We start from the raw sequence: 17226 nt of genomic DNA, 5'->3' as shown, positions 1-17226 counted from the left end.
CTCTCTCTCTCTCTCTCTCTCTCTCTCTCTCTCTCTCTCTCTCTCTCCTCTTTCTTTAGGGCTAAATACTATTTCATAGTATATATGGATTTACCATAGTTTGTTTAACCATTAAACCACTAAAATACAACTGGATTGTTTCCAGTTTTTGCCTATTACAAATAAAACTGCTGTGGATATTCATGGACAGGTTTTGTGTAAAAACAATTTCTTTTTATATCTCTGGGAAAAATGCTCAAGTATGCAGTCATTGAGTCATGTGTTAACTGCATCTTTATTTTTATATGAAACTTCCAAATTGTTTTCTGTAGTAGCAGTACATTTTACGTTCTCACTGGCAATACATGAGTGATCTGTTTTCTCCTCCTTAATTGCATTTAGTGCTGTCATTATTTAGTACTGTCACTGAAGTTCCGGAATCAGGGCAAAAGGTACTTACCTGGTAATTTGGAAATGAGTGGAGTCTATAAGACAAAAAGCAAACAGTCATATAACAATTAGAGTCTAATTGATAAAGTTGTCTTCTATAGGGATATGTTAACAATTCTGGAACAACTATATGTGATTTTTTTTTTAATTAAACAACTAAATAAATGAATAGTGCATAGCTCAGCCAGGATTCTCACTGTTGGAGTTGGATGGGTTAGAGATAAGCAAGGGAAGGAGGCTAAGATGATCTGTTTGGTAATGGATTAGGGTAGATGACATCAGCATGAACTCATGTTTAGCTTAATATGGATACAGATGACTACATATAAAAATATTTATGGATTGTATACATATGCAGGATAGTATACACATATATTTTCTTGTCTGTCAGCTGAAAAAGGTAGAGAAGCAATGCTATCCCAAGAGCAACAAGCACAACTAACACTCAGAAGCTGATTTCTAATACCATTCCCCAATAAAGAATATCAAGGCTCCTTAGAGAAATGGCTTGTTCTAGAACTGGAGTGGGATATATACAGGATGAGCCTGGCACATCTTGTGCCAGAAGAAAGTCAGTACTCAAAGAAAATTTAAAGGATGAGGGTATGTCAAAGAAACATAGAAGGCAAATGAGTGAGATTCCAGTGGCCAAAGCTAGAAATAATTTAAGCCATGAAGTAAGTATAGTAGAACCTCACCAGATGATCAAAAATTAACAATGACACTGAAGTTCCATTTTTGTGTGTGCAGAGAAAGGCATCCTTGAAAGAGTATTGGAATAGAACAATAGTAACACATTTAAGCACAGGAGAAAATGGCATTTTTGGGTGGGGAGAATAATATCCTTCCAAATTCTACCTGATAAAATTGACTTGATGGCTTTTTACAGTGCCAGTAATGTAATTACTACACTGCTCATAAATTAACAATGCCAGCAAAATCATACCAGAGAAGAAGACCTGTTACAACTTTCTACTTTCATCTACCCCAACCTATAGCAGTAGGGATTGTATTAGTGTTATGGCATTAAGGCTTTTGAAGTATCTTTAAAACTGGAAAAATACATGTTAAGTAGATAAATCCAGCAAAAGTCTTGAAATAATATATACTAGATAACTTTATATATTTTAGAGGAAGCTTATTCTAATTTATTTATTTAGGTAGGCTCCACACCCAATATGGCACTAGAACTCAGAATCCTGAGATCAAGAGTTGCATGCTCTACCACCTACGCCAGCCAGGTACCCCTAGAGGAAGCTTATTCTTGAACAAAAGAAATTATCAAGAATAGACGGAAGAAACTTAGGTTTAAAAGTCCATGAGAATCCTGATAGCAGTTTTAAGGATAAGTAAGTTGGAGAAAGCACTTCAATTTACTTTAAAGACCATATAGAAATTGCCTTAATTCCAATACAGACATGAGGTCCTTTCAGAGAAATTGAAAGCCTAATAGAAAATATCTACTCCAAGTCAATTAGCTCTTTATTATCTGCTGGTAACTTAAAAAAGGCAATGTGTTTTAATCAATCAAATACGTTGTACTGTAAATCCATACAAGTATATTAAACCAATACAATCAAAATTCAGACTGCTGTAGAAAAGTTTTATCAATAAGCTCTACAGACTGGGTTCTCAGTCTTTGACTTGCAGGCCAACCAAGGAGTACTAGGATTAAAAAAAATCCAACTTAAATGTTGCTAGACAACTAATAATATATACCCTAACTTTTTTACTTCTATTTCCATTTTCTTTTATAATAAGGCATAGCATTCATGGATATACAAACAAGCAGAATAATCCCTCTTCAAACATGTAGTTTTGAACTAGTCTGAATAAATTGAGCAGGGTAATTTTCATGTAATGCACATACAACAATAAATGGACAACTTCCTTTTAGTTGATAATCACTCTGTGGAAAAAACATGCAAACCAAGGTGATTGCCAGAGGTAGAACTCTAACAAACAACAAAAATTCCAAGAAAATAGTTTACCCATAAAATAGTTCAATTTAGCCAGACAAATTATATCTTGCAGAATACTTGTACCATTTCCTCTTTGTGTGATATATGACGCTAAGACGCCTGCATTAGCTCCTTTGACTCAGGTGTCCCCCAAGCCAAAAACCTGATTCCATTATTAGCCTGATAACTGTCTCTCCTATAATAATACAGCAATAATGCTTTTGTTATAGACCACCGATCCATGAGAACTGGTATCTTTGTTCTGTTACATGTTGAGATACAAAAAAAGGAAAAAGAAAACAGAGCATGTTAAGAGGCAAGAAGAGATAAGTTAGACCTATCTCAATTAATTAATTTAGTGAAGACTCCTCAGGAAATTTGGTAGAGGATCATGTAGATATCTGTGACAGCATTTCTATCAGAAATCAACAAGTACAAAGGCTGTGACCATGGGTATTGTTTTGAGAAGTATCAAGTAGGTCAGTGAATATGAAGTGAATGAAGAAGGGGGAGAGTGGTAGAAGATGACCCCATGTCCTATAACTAGTAAATTGGATTTTACTTTGACTTCAAAAGGAAGCCATTGGAGCTTTTGAACAGAAGAATGAATAATATCATGTGTTAAAAAAAAAAAGCTATTTTGGATGCACTGTGAGAAAAGTTTCTGCTTTCTGTCTCTGCCCCATCTGTGTGTGTGTGTGTGTGTGTGTAGATAGATAAACCCATATATATGTATTATATATAAACTCATATATAATATTTTATATACATAAAACACACATGTATAGGGGCACCTGGGTGGCTCAGTCGTTAAGTGTCTGCCTTTGGCTCAGGTCATGATCCCAGAGTCCTGGGATCGAGCCCCACATCGGGCTTCCTGCTCCTCCAGAAGCCTGCTTCTCCCTCTTCCACTCCCCTTGCTTATGTTCCTGCTCTTGCTCTCTCTCTGTCAAATAAATAAAATCTTAAAAAAAAAAACCACACATATAAAACATATATATATAATTTTTAAAATATATAATAATTGGTGGCCTGTGTTTTTAAGATAAATATTCTGAATGTATGGCAATGCAAGTGTTGAGAATGAACACTAGTTACATCAACTAAATGAATTAATAAGCAAATGAATGAATGAATGAATGAGTGAATGAATGAACAAATAGATTAATGAATGCTTTGGAGAGTATGTTCATATAATATAAATATTTTGTGGTACAGATGAGCACAAGATACATTATGTTTTGGTTAGTCAAGTATTGCTAGGCAATTAGTTTGAAAGAATAATTTGCCTAATTTACATATATTTGCACTTGGAGTTTAGGAGAGTATAAGTACTGGCACAGAAAACAATCAGCATGCTGAATTTGTTTTCAGAGTCAATATTTACTGCAGAACACAAATTAAGTCACATTTTAAACCAAGAATTTCTATCATGTGCTTAATAAGAAATTCTCCAACAAATTGTTTATGAGTTCTTACTTTAATGTATCTGGATGAACTGATATACTATATTTGAAAAACTTTCCTATGTCCTGTGTCTGAACTGTCCTTGGTCTTCGACCACTACTATATTTGAGCAGGTAAATTGTACTACTTATTTTTTTTGTGAACTATCCATTTGGTAATATCTGATACAATTACTCAAACTTCACCTTCTAATTTTCTTCCTTATATAAGAAAAAAATAAGATTAAATTACATACCTAAAATTACAAATACAGACATTTTCAACACACAATTCTGATAAATCTGTCACGAAATACATAAACAACCACACTTTTTAAATCAACTACTTGATTGTAAATATACTTATTATGTCACTTTACATTTAAATACATTGCTTTGCGGAGCACCTGGGTGGCTCAGTCGTTAAGCGTCTGCCTTCGGCTCAGGTCATGATCCTGGGGTCCTGGGATCGAGCCCCGCATCGGGCTCCCTGCTCCGCGGGAAGCCTGCTTCTCCCTCTCCCATTCCCCCTGCTTGTGTTCCCTCTCTCGCTGTGTCTCTCTCTGTCAAATAAATAAAATCTTTAAAAAAAAAAAAATACATTGCTTTGCTTTTATATCTGTCACTATACACTATACTGTAAACCCATAGAATAAGTGCTAATATTTTTCTTGCCCTTTTATCTTGTATATCTGCAAATTGCCTGATCTAAGGTAGTAGCTTAGTAAATTTTTAATACTTTGTTATGTCATTCAAATTCCATAATATTCACTTCTTTCCAGTTTATAACACAGTGAATTTCAGTGTATTTACACAGTTCTGAAACTCATCACAACCTAATTTTAGAACATTTCCATAATCCTAAAAAGATAATTTGTGACAATTTATAGTCACTACCCATTCCCATCCCCCAGTAATAGAAAGACATTTTCTGTTACTGTAGAACTGGCTTTTTTGGATATTTCATTTGAATGGAATTTTTCAATATATGCTTTTTGTGCATTGTGCTTCTTTTACTGAACAACGTAATTTTGAGGTTCATGCATGTTGTCACATGTATCAGTTCTTCATTCCTTCCTATTGCCAAATAATATCCCACTGTATGGATGTACCACATTTTGGTCACCACCCATTGATGAGCCTTTAGGTTGTTTCCACTTTGGGCAATTATGAATAAAGCTGCTGTGAACATTATTGCACAAATCTTTGTGTGGACATATGTTTAATTTTTCTCGGATAGATACATAATAGTAGAATCTCTTGGTCCTATGGCAATCTATCTTTAACTAAATAAGAAATTGTCTTAGTATTTTTTAACAATAACTGCACTAACAATGTGTGAGGGTTCCCATTTTATGCATCCTTACCAACACTTGTTATTGTTGGTCTGTTCATTATAAAAACCCTCAGCGAAGTGGGAATAGAAGGAATCTTTTTCAAACTTATAATGAACATCTGTGAAGAATCTGCCAGTGCCATCATACCTAAAGATGAAAGACTGAATTATTTTCCCCTAATCTCAAAACATGACAAGGATATACTCTCATTCTTTCTATTAATCATCTTACTAGAGATTCTATATAGTAGTGCAATAAGTGAAAAAAAGGGATTAAGGCATTCAAATTGTAAAGGAAGAAGTGAAAGTCTTTATAGTCAGATGACATTATTGTTTTTGTAGAACGTCCTATGGAACATTCAAAAAGTTAAAGCAACCAAATAGTGAGTTCAGCAAGTTTATAGGAAATGTATATATTCAACATGCAAAAATAAATTTAATTTTTATAAACTGTCATTGAAGAGTCAGATTTTAGAATTTAGAAAATCACCAGATAGCATAAAAATTATGAAGGATAAATCTGTCAAGATATATGCAAGAATTCTATTCTGAAAATTATTTAAAAAATTGACAAGAAGCATTAAAGGACACAAATAAATTAGATATACTGTGGTCATGGTCAAAAGATTCTATATTGTTAATATATCAATTCTCCTCAAATGGCTTTAAGGCCATTCCAATAAAAATTCCACTGCTTTTTTCGTATTTTTGGTAGAAGTTAACAAATTTTAAAATGTATATAAAATTCATAAAATATAGGACAGCCACAACAAATTTGAAAAAGAAGATCCATATTAGAGAACTATGATATCAAGACCAATTTTAAAGCTGGCAATAATCAAGATGATGAGATATTGGCATACAGACAGAATAACAGGTCAATGGAATAGCAAAAAGAGAGCCTACAAATAGACCCATACATATATGTTAAACTGATTTTTGAGAAAGTACAAAAACAGTTCAGTGGAGAAAGAGTAGTCTTTTATACAAATACCAGCAGAAAGATTGGATATGTACATGCAAAAAAATGCATACATATCTACATATATATATATATATCCATTCATTATAACATATACAAATATTTTTCCTCAAATGTAGCAAAGATCTCACTGTAAAATTTTAAGCTATAAAACTTCTAGAAGAAAGCATAGGACAATTTTGTGACATTGAGTTAAACAGATATTTCTTAGGTCTGAAACAGAGTACAATTCATATAAAGATAATTGATAAATTAGACTTCATCAAATTAAAACTGCTGCCTTTTTTTAAAAATTATATTTAGTTATTTCCCAGAGAGAGAGAGAGCAAGAGAGCACAAGCAGGGAGAGCAGCAGGCAGAGGGAGAGGGAGAAACAGGCCCCCCATGGAGCAGGGAGCTCAATGCTGGGCTAGATCCCAGGACCCCGGGATCATGACCTGAGCCTGAGCCCAAGACAGATGCTTAACCAACTAAGCCAGCCACGCTCCCAAAACTGCTTCTCTTTGAAAGACATTTTTAAGACAGTGTACAGACAAGCTGCTGTCTGGGAGAAAATATTTTTAAATCACTTACCTGATACGGTGTTTTTACCCAGGATTTGTAAAGAACTCTCAAAAATCAATAGAAAAAATGTGAAAACACAATTAAAAATATCCAGAAAAATTTAACAGAAAACAATGAACAAATGTTTCTAAACAATAAATATAAATGACAAATGAGCACAAAGAATGTTAGGTCACAAATAGCATTGGAAGTTTTTTTAACTGAAAGACAAGAAAGAAATTATTTTAAAATTGAATTTGCATGACTGTCTTAGAAGTAATTTTGGTAAACTTTTATATTAACATTATTCTTCAGGATTTTGTACTATTTCTGTGTATTACTTCCTTTGTATAAATTTTGATAATTTATATTTTCAAAAATTCCATGGCTTACACTGTTTTGCAAGTTTATGAACCCAGTTATATGAATTCTCTTTAGTTTAAAAAAATCACACTTAACAGTCCTTATTCAAGTATTTTTATTTTCTGAACTTTCTGTACAATCAATATATCTGAATACTTTGTTAGTATTTTAATAATTTTTATATATTTTTGTTTTTTAAAGTTTATTTAATAATCTCTATACCCACCGCGGGGCTCAAACTCATGACCCTGAGATCAAGAGTTGTCTGCTCTTCTGGCTGAGCCAGAGAGGCACCTCTTAGTAATTTTTAAAAATAATATCTTAAGATATACTTCAGGGGTGACTAGGTGGCTCAGTCAGTTGAGCATCTGACTCTAGGTTCAGCTAAGGTCATGATCCTTGGGGCTCTGAAATTGAGCCCCAAGCTGGGCTCAGAACTTAGCACAGAGTCTGCTTGGGATTCTCTTTCTCTCTTTCTTTCTGCCCCTCCCCCCCATACTCCACCCCCAAATAAATAAATACATCTTTTAAAAAAATATATACTTCAAAGTTATTTATTTTATGGTAAACTTAATTATATTTTTACATTCTACTATATTATAATATTTTCTTATCTATAAATTGGCAAATATAGAACTTTCATTTTCTTTCAGTAAAATATTACCAGCATAGTACCTTCCTATAACCAAAGGTAACACCAATGGTAATTATTTAGGGATATCTAAATATCTTAAACTTTCTATTTTTATTTTAAGTCAGGGTCTTTATTTCTTTTTTTAGTAAACAGGTTTTCAGGTGTTCAGCCAATGAAAAACTTAGGTTGAAATTGTCACATTCATTCAGATATTGCCATACACATCAAGGATCTTATATTGACATATTCCAGTTTTTTTTAACAATATTCAGTATGAACAAAAACAATCTCTTTCAAATGAGTCATAACAGTTTTGGAAAGGGATCATCAGCAATCAGAGCCTTAGGAACTACTTTTGGATAGTGAGCTACTTCAGAGTTAATGAAACACACTTTATGAAGCAGACCAAAGTATACCAGTTACAATACTCGGAAAATGCATTTTGTGAATTGCAATCATAATATCATTATTTTCTACTTTACTTTTTTTTATTGGCATGAAAACTAAAAGAATATCCTCATTAACGTGTATTGCCATATATTATACTGACTGAAAGCTTATAACATTTATGATTTCTGAACTTTATCTTAATATTTGTTTCATCTTTTCTGATGAGAAAATAGTTTCTTGGAATACTTATAATTATTTTTTTCTTAACATCAGCGTGTGCTATAATTTTAATTTTTACTTAAAAATATACTAATAGAAAAAAGTGTGTGTCAAGCAAAAAAACAAAAGACACAACAGTGTCTAATGTTTTGTAGATGTTATACTAACTCCTTCTGTCTGTACTTCATTAAGAAGCCGATTTTTTTGTGAAAATCCAATTTCCGTAAAATTATCCCATCCCAAATCGGGTAATAAAAGATAAATCAATCTACGATATAGTTTTTAAAGTAGTATCTACTGGATAGTTTGTAAAAAAAAAAAAATTGTATCAAAGAGAGTTTGGCGTATTATTATACTCCTTTTGCTTAATGCTCTATTGGGCAGAGCAATTAAGCACAAGGAGTATAATAATACGCCAAACTCTCTTTGATACAAAGAGCAATTAAGCAAGAGGAGTATAATAATAGTGCAGAGGGCACAAACCATTCAGGTCATAGTAGTTATTATTGTCAATATGTAATAATATGAATAAAGCTCAAACTTCCAACTGTTTTATAAAAATGTGAAATTGCATTTCTTTAAATAAGTTATCATATGTCAGCTATTATCACCTATGTCTCACGATTGTCAGCTATGCATCAAAATTATCCCATATTTTAGTATCAGGTTTAACACCTACATTAAATGCAGCATGCCTAGATATGTATATGCTCTTGTGTTTTTGAGGTAGAAATTGACTATGCTGACCTTATCCTATTTTAAAATCAACACATGTATTGCAACTTAACACCATCATCAGCTAACACTTAAAGGCTTTAAATAACGTGTTTTTGAAGAGTGAATGAATTCCAATGCAAGAGACTGAGTAATTGAATCTGAATCGACTGGTTTTATTGGTTGGGAAAAAAATAGAGTTTATTATGACAACTCAATTTAAAATTGTCTAGTTAAGTGTAATGTGAGAATCGCTATTACAGACTTTGTCTTCAGGGCTTATTGCAGCTTTGTAAAAAATTCTTTAGGCTAAAACTTAATGGATGTTTTCGATGAATTTGTTAATTTACTATTCTTCAATTTAACAAAGCAGTATATTAATGAATATTAGCAATTTTAGTTTAAGAACCAAACTTTAAATAACTGGCTTAAAGGAGTAATTTCCACTCGTCTTTTCTGTCCCTTTTTCTAATTTCTCTCCATCAAAGCTGAGCAATATCTCAAGACTGAATTGCCAAGCAATGTTGTGATAAAAGAATGAAAGCCTTGGGATTGAGAGTAAAATAATTCAGTTCCTTTTAAAACAGGCAATACTTCAGAGCCATCAAATCTAAGAAAAAATGCAATCATCTATCATGTAAAATTAGCCTAATTCCATGTGAACATGAACATTATTTTCTCACTCTTCTGAATAGGTCATTATTTTGAATTTAATAATTTTACAATTCCCAAGAACACCATAGAAATTGATTTTCCCCCCTTAAGATCCCTTTTTTGAAAGAAAATGGTTCATGTATAATGATACTTGTACTCTCTGATCAATTTAACTTTAAGAGGAATTCATTATTCAGTGTAGTAGGTTCTATTTAATATGGCAATTCTTCAATTATAAAAGGAAACTTAAACAGGTCTTGTCTTCTCAACTCTCTAAAGTCTCTGGAAATTTTTACTTGCTAAGTGTGTGATTATTTCCTTATAGAACAGTCCCTATTATTTCTGTTCACCAGTAACTGGATTTTAGTGGCTGCTTTGATTCTAAAATGTCATGGAAATAAAACTTAGTTATGTTAACTGAAAAACAGGAACCGCATTTTGTACAAAATGAACTACATGTAACCATAATTGGTCTTGCATTTATTGCTACATTCAGGCTATAGCAGAATAGCATGCTGGAGTTATTCCATAAACCACATCTTTCAATATAATCTCCATAATTTTTATTTCAAACTCCATTTAGTCATACATAGAATACCTGAGGCTTCTTAAAAGATGTAATTTATTTTACTATATGTGATTTTTATTAGTACTATCATTTTAGAAAAAAAAGTAATGCTAGCCGATTTTCCATAATATTGTTACCCACATTATCCATAATATTAATTTAACCACATTTTTACTTATTCCACTAGATTTTGTCAGAATTCTGCAGGGGAAAAAAAGTATGACTTTATTTCTATGTATATTTTTCAGTATATTTTTGCAGCCTTCAAATATATTTAAGACAATATGATGGCAAGTAGCAGAATCCTTTTTTTCTTCACTTAATACTTTTAGAATTCTTTAAATTTAACTTGATATATTTATTCCGATGTATATAGAGCTGACTCAACAGCACCATTTCTCTTTACTATCCTAGAGGGCTTTCTGCTTAAAACCTAGTGTTTCATTGTTGAATGAATGGATATTTGGGCACATTTTTAACCACATTCTCTTTGTATCTGGTATCAGTTTTGTATCTATCTATGTATCCATCATCATCTACCTATCATTTCCCCTTCTAGCCATCTATTTTTTTTTAAGTGGAAACAAGATTAGATCGCAATAAATTGCTAGTGATGTATATGGGTTATGTTCAATAAAACATTCTATTTAATAAACCATTTTATACATTCAATTACTAATTTTAAAAAATCACAAATACACTGAAAGAGAAAAGAAAACTGCTGAAACTGGAAATTATTGAAGAACCTTAATTATTGATATAAGGTATTCTATAGAGAATGGGTATAAATAAATACTGATAGTGAAATCCATTTGAGAGACTTAATTTCTCAGGTATTATAATTGGTGACATGGACACTTTATGGGAGATCAATGTACAATATAACGAACTGTTTCTAAGGAATATGAAACTAGATTTTCTTCAACCCAACAAGCAAAACTCTAATAAGTAAATAATGTTGGTGACTTAATATCTCTGTTATGGACAGAAATTTTGTACCTCCCCCCAGTTCGTGTGCTGAAGTTTTCATTTTTTTTTGTTAAAAGATAAACAGAGACATTTAAAAAAATTTTAAAGTTTATTTGAGAGAAATTCATCTGAATTGGGCAGCATCCAGTCTAGCAGATAAAAAAGAGCCGTGCAAAACAAAAAAACTTTTATAGGCAGCAGGGAGCAGGAATAAGGAAATTATTCTAATTAAATTAAACTAAGAAAAAAAAAGTGGGGTATTGACTACTGCAAGGTCACTTTAGGGGATGGCAGGGGTCTATCAGGCAGTGCTTACCAGGCAATTCCTGATTGACTGATTTAAGATTCTATTTCTGGGCATGCAAAAACTATAATATAGTCTTGGTTTGGTGACTTAGTTTGGGGCTTAGCATTACTGACTCCATTTGGGGTCTACTGTCTTATTTTTAGCACTCTAATGTGATGGTTCTTGAAGTAGAGCCTTTGGGAGGTAATTAAGTTTAGATGAAATCATGAGAGTAGAATCCCCACAATGGGATTAATGCTCTGATCAGAAAAGGAGGAGAGACCAGAGCTCTTTCTCTTTCTGTCTGCCATCTGAGTTCACAGAGAGAACCAGGCTTTTGCAAGAAAGGAAGAAAGCTCTCACCAGAACATGAACATGCTGACACCCTGATCTAACTTCCAGTCTCCAGAAGTGGGAAAAATAAATTTGTTGTTTAAGCCACTTGGTCTGCGGTTTTGTTATAATAGATGAAGCAGACAATCTCCAAGAGTAACTTTATTTTTCTTTAAAATTGATATAATATCTGTACCCATGACTGACTTCCAGGGATTATATTACAAATATCAAATTAGTAAATAATTGAATTGAAAAAAAAATTGAAATTACGAAGTTATACGCATTTCTGAGTTGAGGTCCTTTCACTTGAGTTGAATCATCATTGAATTGATATCACTTAATGTCATTCAGAACATTGGTGAATGAGCTAGGAGATGGAAAAGGAGTCTAAATAAAAGTTAAATGTAAAAAAGTTGACATATCTATATATAAGCTTTCTTTTGGTTATGAAACTACCATTTAATTTTCTCTATATTGTTCTCTATTCTAAACCTCACCAGCAATTTTTAGCCTACCCCCAACAAAGTATTTCAGCTATTTATTTATTTAATCTCTGGTAACCCTTGTTTTCATCACCTCAGTTTCAGTCAGATCAAACCACTTATTAAAAAAAAAGTTCTCTCAAAGGAATTCTGTTACCAGATGTTTTACATAAACAAGGTAATTTGAGACCATTGCAGGTGGACTAGATGAATACTAATTTATCTGCTCTTCATCATTACTTATTTTATTGGAAAGGAAGTATGAGTAATTGCTCATTAAAAAATAAAATGTAAATATGTTTTTAGAATATTTCTTTAAATGTTAAACTACTCTTTAAATAAGAATGCAAATTGGAAAAAATTACTATGGAGAATAAGTAGAAAAACCAACTAAAGTTGATGAATGCAGAAAGATCCAGGAAAGAGATAAAATAAGATGACAGAAAAACATAGCAAACAAAAATTAAAAAAAAAAAACAACAAAAAACAAGGTCACAGAAGTATTTTGGATATCCTCAGTTTACTCCTCTATATTCACTTTCTTTCTCCATACTTCACCTTGTCTCTGAGCACAAGTTACCTGACCTTTGCTTCAGGTCTCTTGCACTCTAGTTCCAAGTGTGTTAAAAGGAAGGGAATGGGAAGAATGGGGTTAGTATAATTATTGCCCTGGATAAGTACCTGCAGTATTGCAATTGTCAGGCAGTTTTTCTCCTGTCAGAAGGCCCTCTCCCCACAACTATTTCCTTCAGGTAAGCCTAGTGTAGTGGAGCACTTCACTTATTACTAGTTCCAAGATAATACACTATCACTTGTCATTTCCTCACATCCTATCATATCTTTGAAATCAGTGCTATTACAATTATTAAACTTTCCTTAATTTCTCAATTTGAGGGTCCACCTCATTCATGTGGACATCCTGTCTAATACAATAGATGTATAATCAGTCATGTCAAGGAGGTAAAGTCATAAAGCAAACTCAATCTTGTTTGATAAGTAAAGATATTCAATGTTTTATTTTGTAATTATCACTGAAAATAAAATAATACTGAAAGATTGCCTATAAATTAGTGAATAAAATATATCAGAAAAAATCAAGAAAAGAAAATATAAAAATATTAAAAATAAAAATGAAATATGGGGTCAAAATTTTTCTACATATCTGGGAAAATGGAACAGGCAACATCAGATAAACGGTTGACATAATTAGATGACATGTGGTTGGGTCTATGGTAGGGATGTTAGATTTAACAAATACAAATGTATACACACAATTAAATTTGAATTACAGATAAACAACAAATAGTTTTTTAGTAAAATATGGTCCATCCAATGTTAGTGCTTAACTGAAATTCAAATTTACTTGGTGTCTTAGTCAGTTCAGGCTGCTATAACAAAATACCATAGACTGAGTGGCTTGAACAACAAACATTTATTTCTCACAGTTCTGGAAGCTAGGAAGTCCAAGATCAAGGCACTTGGCAGATTCAGTATCAAATGAGGTCCTGCTTCCTGATTTTCAGGTGGTATTCTTCTTGCTGTTTCTTCACATGCAGAAGGAGCAAGAGAGTTCTTTGGGGGACTCATAAGTGCATAATCTCATTCATGAAGGCTCCACCCTCATGACTTAATCACCTTCTTAAGATCGCACCTCTAAATACTATCACATTGGGGTTTCAACATATATATTTTCAGGGAACACAAACCTGGACATTTAACTGGCAACTCCAGCAGGAGATACAATATATGTGTACTGCCGACCCCATATTCTATGAATGCTTATTAAAATGCCCACACCAGAAGACAGGTACTTCATAGTCACAAGGGATTGCCATCAACCCAGTAGAGATCAGTCAGTCTCTTTCATAATTCTCTTTAATGTGCTGTTGTAAAAATATGGCCCTTATTTTGGGATGGAGGCTTTACATTGGATCAGTGATAATTTGACCTCACCGAAGTACAGCAGACCGTATAAACTACTGATGCCAAATTAATTAAACCAAACTTGCTCAGATTCCCCCAGTAAGACATAATTTCTCAAAAGAACACATGAGTTAACTAGAGACAGATTGATTTTATTGATTCCGGAATGATTGGAAGCAATTATTGTCCTCCCTGAAATAGGAGGATTTTCATTTTCTTCCACTGTTTGTGATAGTTCTTCCAATGCCAGCTCCCTGCATAGACTTACTAAGTATTTTATAGAACATTATGGTGTCCATCACTGCTTTTTAATACCTGACTTTACAAAAAACAGACAAACAAAAACACCTTACTTTACAGAGTAGATAGTAAAGCAGTGGTTTACTTTCTAAGAATTTCACATATTTCTATAAACAGCAACATGAAAGGCAATTAGTCTTAAAGTTGGCTGGATGCACTATTGAAGGTTAATTTATGATGAAAGTATTACACAATATCTTACAAATGTGGGGTGTTTTCCTGTCTAATTTCCTGTTTTCTATACCATGACTGAGAATGTAAAATTTGTCCAATAGCATAATGTACAGCTAGTATATATATTTTTGTTCAAATTCAGTTAGGCTCCCTTTACTTTTTGAAGACCTAAAACAATGGATTCTTTCTATAAGCTACTAAGGGAGTAAGAATATTGGAGACAAAATTTGTTAAAAGGCTCTTTTATCTGGCATCTCTTTAATATTATTAAGATAATATTACTCATGTTTTGAACAGATGTTACTGTTATGATTTTATTTCCTTTCCTGGTGAAGGCTTACTCTCCACAAACTATAAAATCCCTCTTATAATTTGAGTCCTTCTATCTTAAAATAAAAAGATATAAATGGTGGTTATCTCATCTTCACTTCTCATACAGTTGAACCTCCTCCATCTTAAATAATCAAAATAATTAAAGTGACAGCATCAAGTTATATTTTTCCTTTCTTATTTGAGGCATAAGGGAAAGACTTCCTCTGTTGTCTTACAGAAATATAAAACACTGTCTCCATCTTCTATACTCAAAGCCATTGCAGAGAAAAGACCCATTATATATATATATATATATGTCTTATTTGAGGTATGAGGTATGAGAGATGGGCTGCTTCTATTTCCTCATATAAATATGTACACGTTAAAGAAGCAAAAACCACTTATTAAAGTAAGCAGAGTAAATAATAACACTTGCCCTGACAGTAATTCACTTGTTATGACTTATCTACATTATCTTGAGGTGATGTAATAGCATAAATCTCACGTACTGTGTTCTCTTATGTTGAAAGACATTATAAGCTAATAGAGTTGATAAGCCATAGGATTTTTCAGCGGGATTCTCCATGAATCTCCTAGAGCAGCTAATTAGAAAATAAATGGGTAGAATTTAAGATACTGGGTTTTAGAACCCAGAATTTAAGATTCTGGGTTCTACTAAATTGAAGGGTTTAGCTGCCACTACAGGTTTACAAGCTAGAATGATTAGTGTTTATCTGGGGGTCCCTGTACAACTGAGTAAAGGCAAAGATAAGTTACTGTGTTACTAGGGCTATTAATCTTGACTATTGAGGGAAAATAAGGTCACTGCGGGACAAAGGTGTATGGAAGCCAGAAGTAAATATGGAAACTGAGAGTTTTCTGTAGCACTTCTTGTACTTGTTCGCAAGGTTTAAAATAATAAAGCTTTATTAGAGTTCTGCACAGACATCACACAAACAGAACTTCTTTGTCCCTTTAGGGACTAAGCTTTGCGTCACACTTTTGAGGTAACTCACTTAGAGCAAGGAGTACACAGAATGGATAGTATAGAAAGATCAATCATAAATGTCAATAACGCCCTTGTGATTAGTTTTAGAAATAAAAATATTGAGATATTAGGCCATATTCATTATTGTTTTCCCATATAAATTAACATATCTCAGATAACTTATTTTTTCCATGATTCTTCCATCCCCTGCTATTATGCGTAAAATGTTATAATGGGCTGCAAAATTAAGCTTATTTCAAGGGTTATAAAGTATATTTATGGAAAATACAAAGCAGAGAAGGAATGGACATCAGAGCCAGTTATCTAAAACGTGACACTACATGATGGCTTACTTGATGCTGGAGCTGGTGTTGCAGTGTCTTCTTTTTGGGGTTGGCTAATATTTTGGGACTTTTTATGGGACAGCCTACTTAGGTTGGGAGGGATCATTTAAAGATGTAACACAATTGGATAGAAAGATATGTGTGTGTGTTTGTGTGTGTTGAAAGGAAAAAAAAAATCTGGACTACAGAGGACATTTGCAGTTATAATTTTTTGAAGCTTTCTAAGGCCATACAAATTTCCATTTGAGAAACTACCTTCTTACCAGAGTGTAGTCTTGATTTGTTACAAGTACAATCAAGATGCTCTGCTTTTCTCTCTCCAAATGAGATGCCCATGACTGAAGCTAAGATAATCACTGTATCTCTTAAAAGGTGCTGAACTTCAGCGGGAGTGATAGAAAAGGAAATGGAGTGTAAATTGTTATTACACCTACATTGTCCTGAATTGCCTTCACTACTCCAGTGGTTTTTATTGTGTTTCCAAGTCTTGATCTCCACTCTCTACTTTTACCAGCTATAGTTACTTCAGCATATTTATTTTTTTATTTAACTTAGTTAGATGCAGATTCTGGTTTCTGCAACCAAATAATGCAAACTGATGCAACCATAGTAAGGAAGCAATAATCCATTCATATTTTACTATAAGGTTGTTATTTTAACAAGTATCAGTATTGAAAATCATTCATTTCCTTTAATGATCTATGAATGAAGATAGTATAGTGTTTGTTACTCTTACATATTAATATAGTGAATTTTATTAATATTCTGAAAGCCATTCTTGAAATGATTTCCATTGTGAGGAAGTGTTAATATGGTAATGATTTAGTAGTTACGCATTCAAAATTGAACTGTGTGTAAGTTTTTTAAAATTATT

This window comes from Neomonachus schauinslandi, chromosome 3 (genome assembly GCF_002201575.2).
Source record: "Neomonachus schauinslandi chromosome 3, ASM220157v2, whole genome shotgun sequence".
Taxonomy (NCBI): Eukaryota; Metazoa; Chordata; class Mammalia; order Carnivora; family Phocidae; genus Neomonachus; species Neomonachus schauinslandi.
This window is presented reverse-complemented; position numbering follows the sequence as displayed.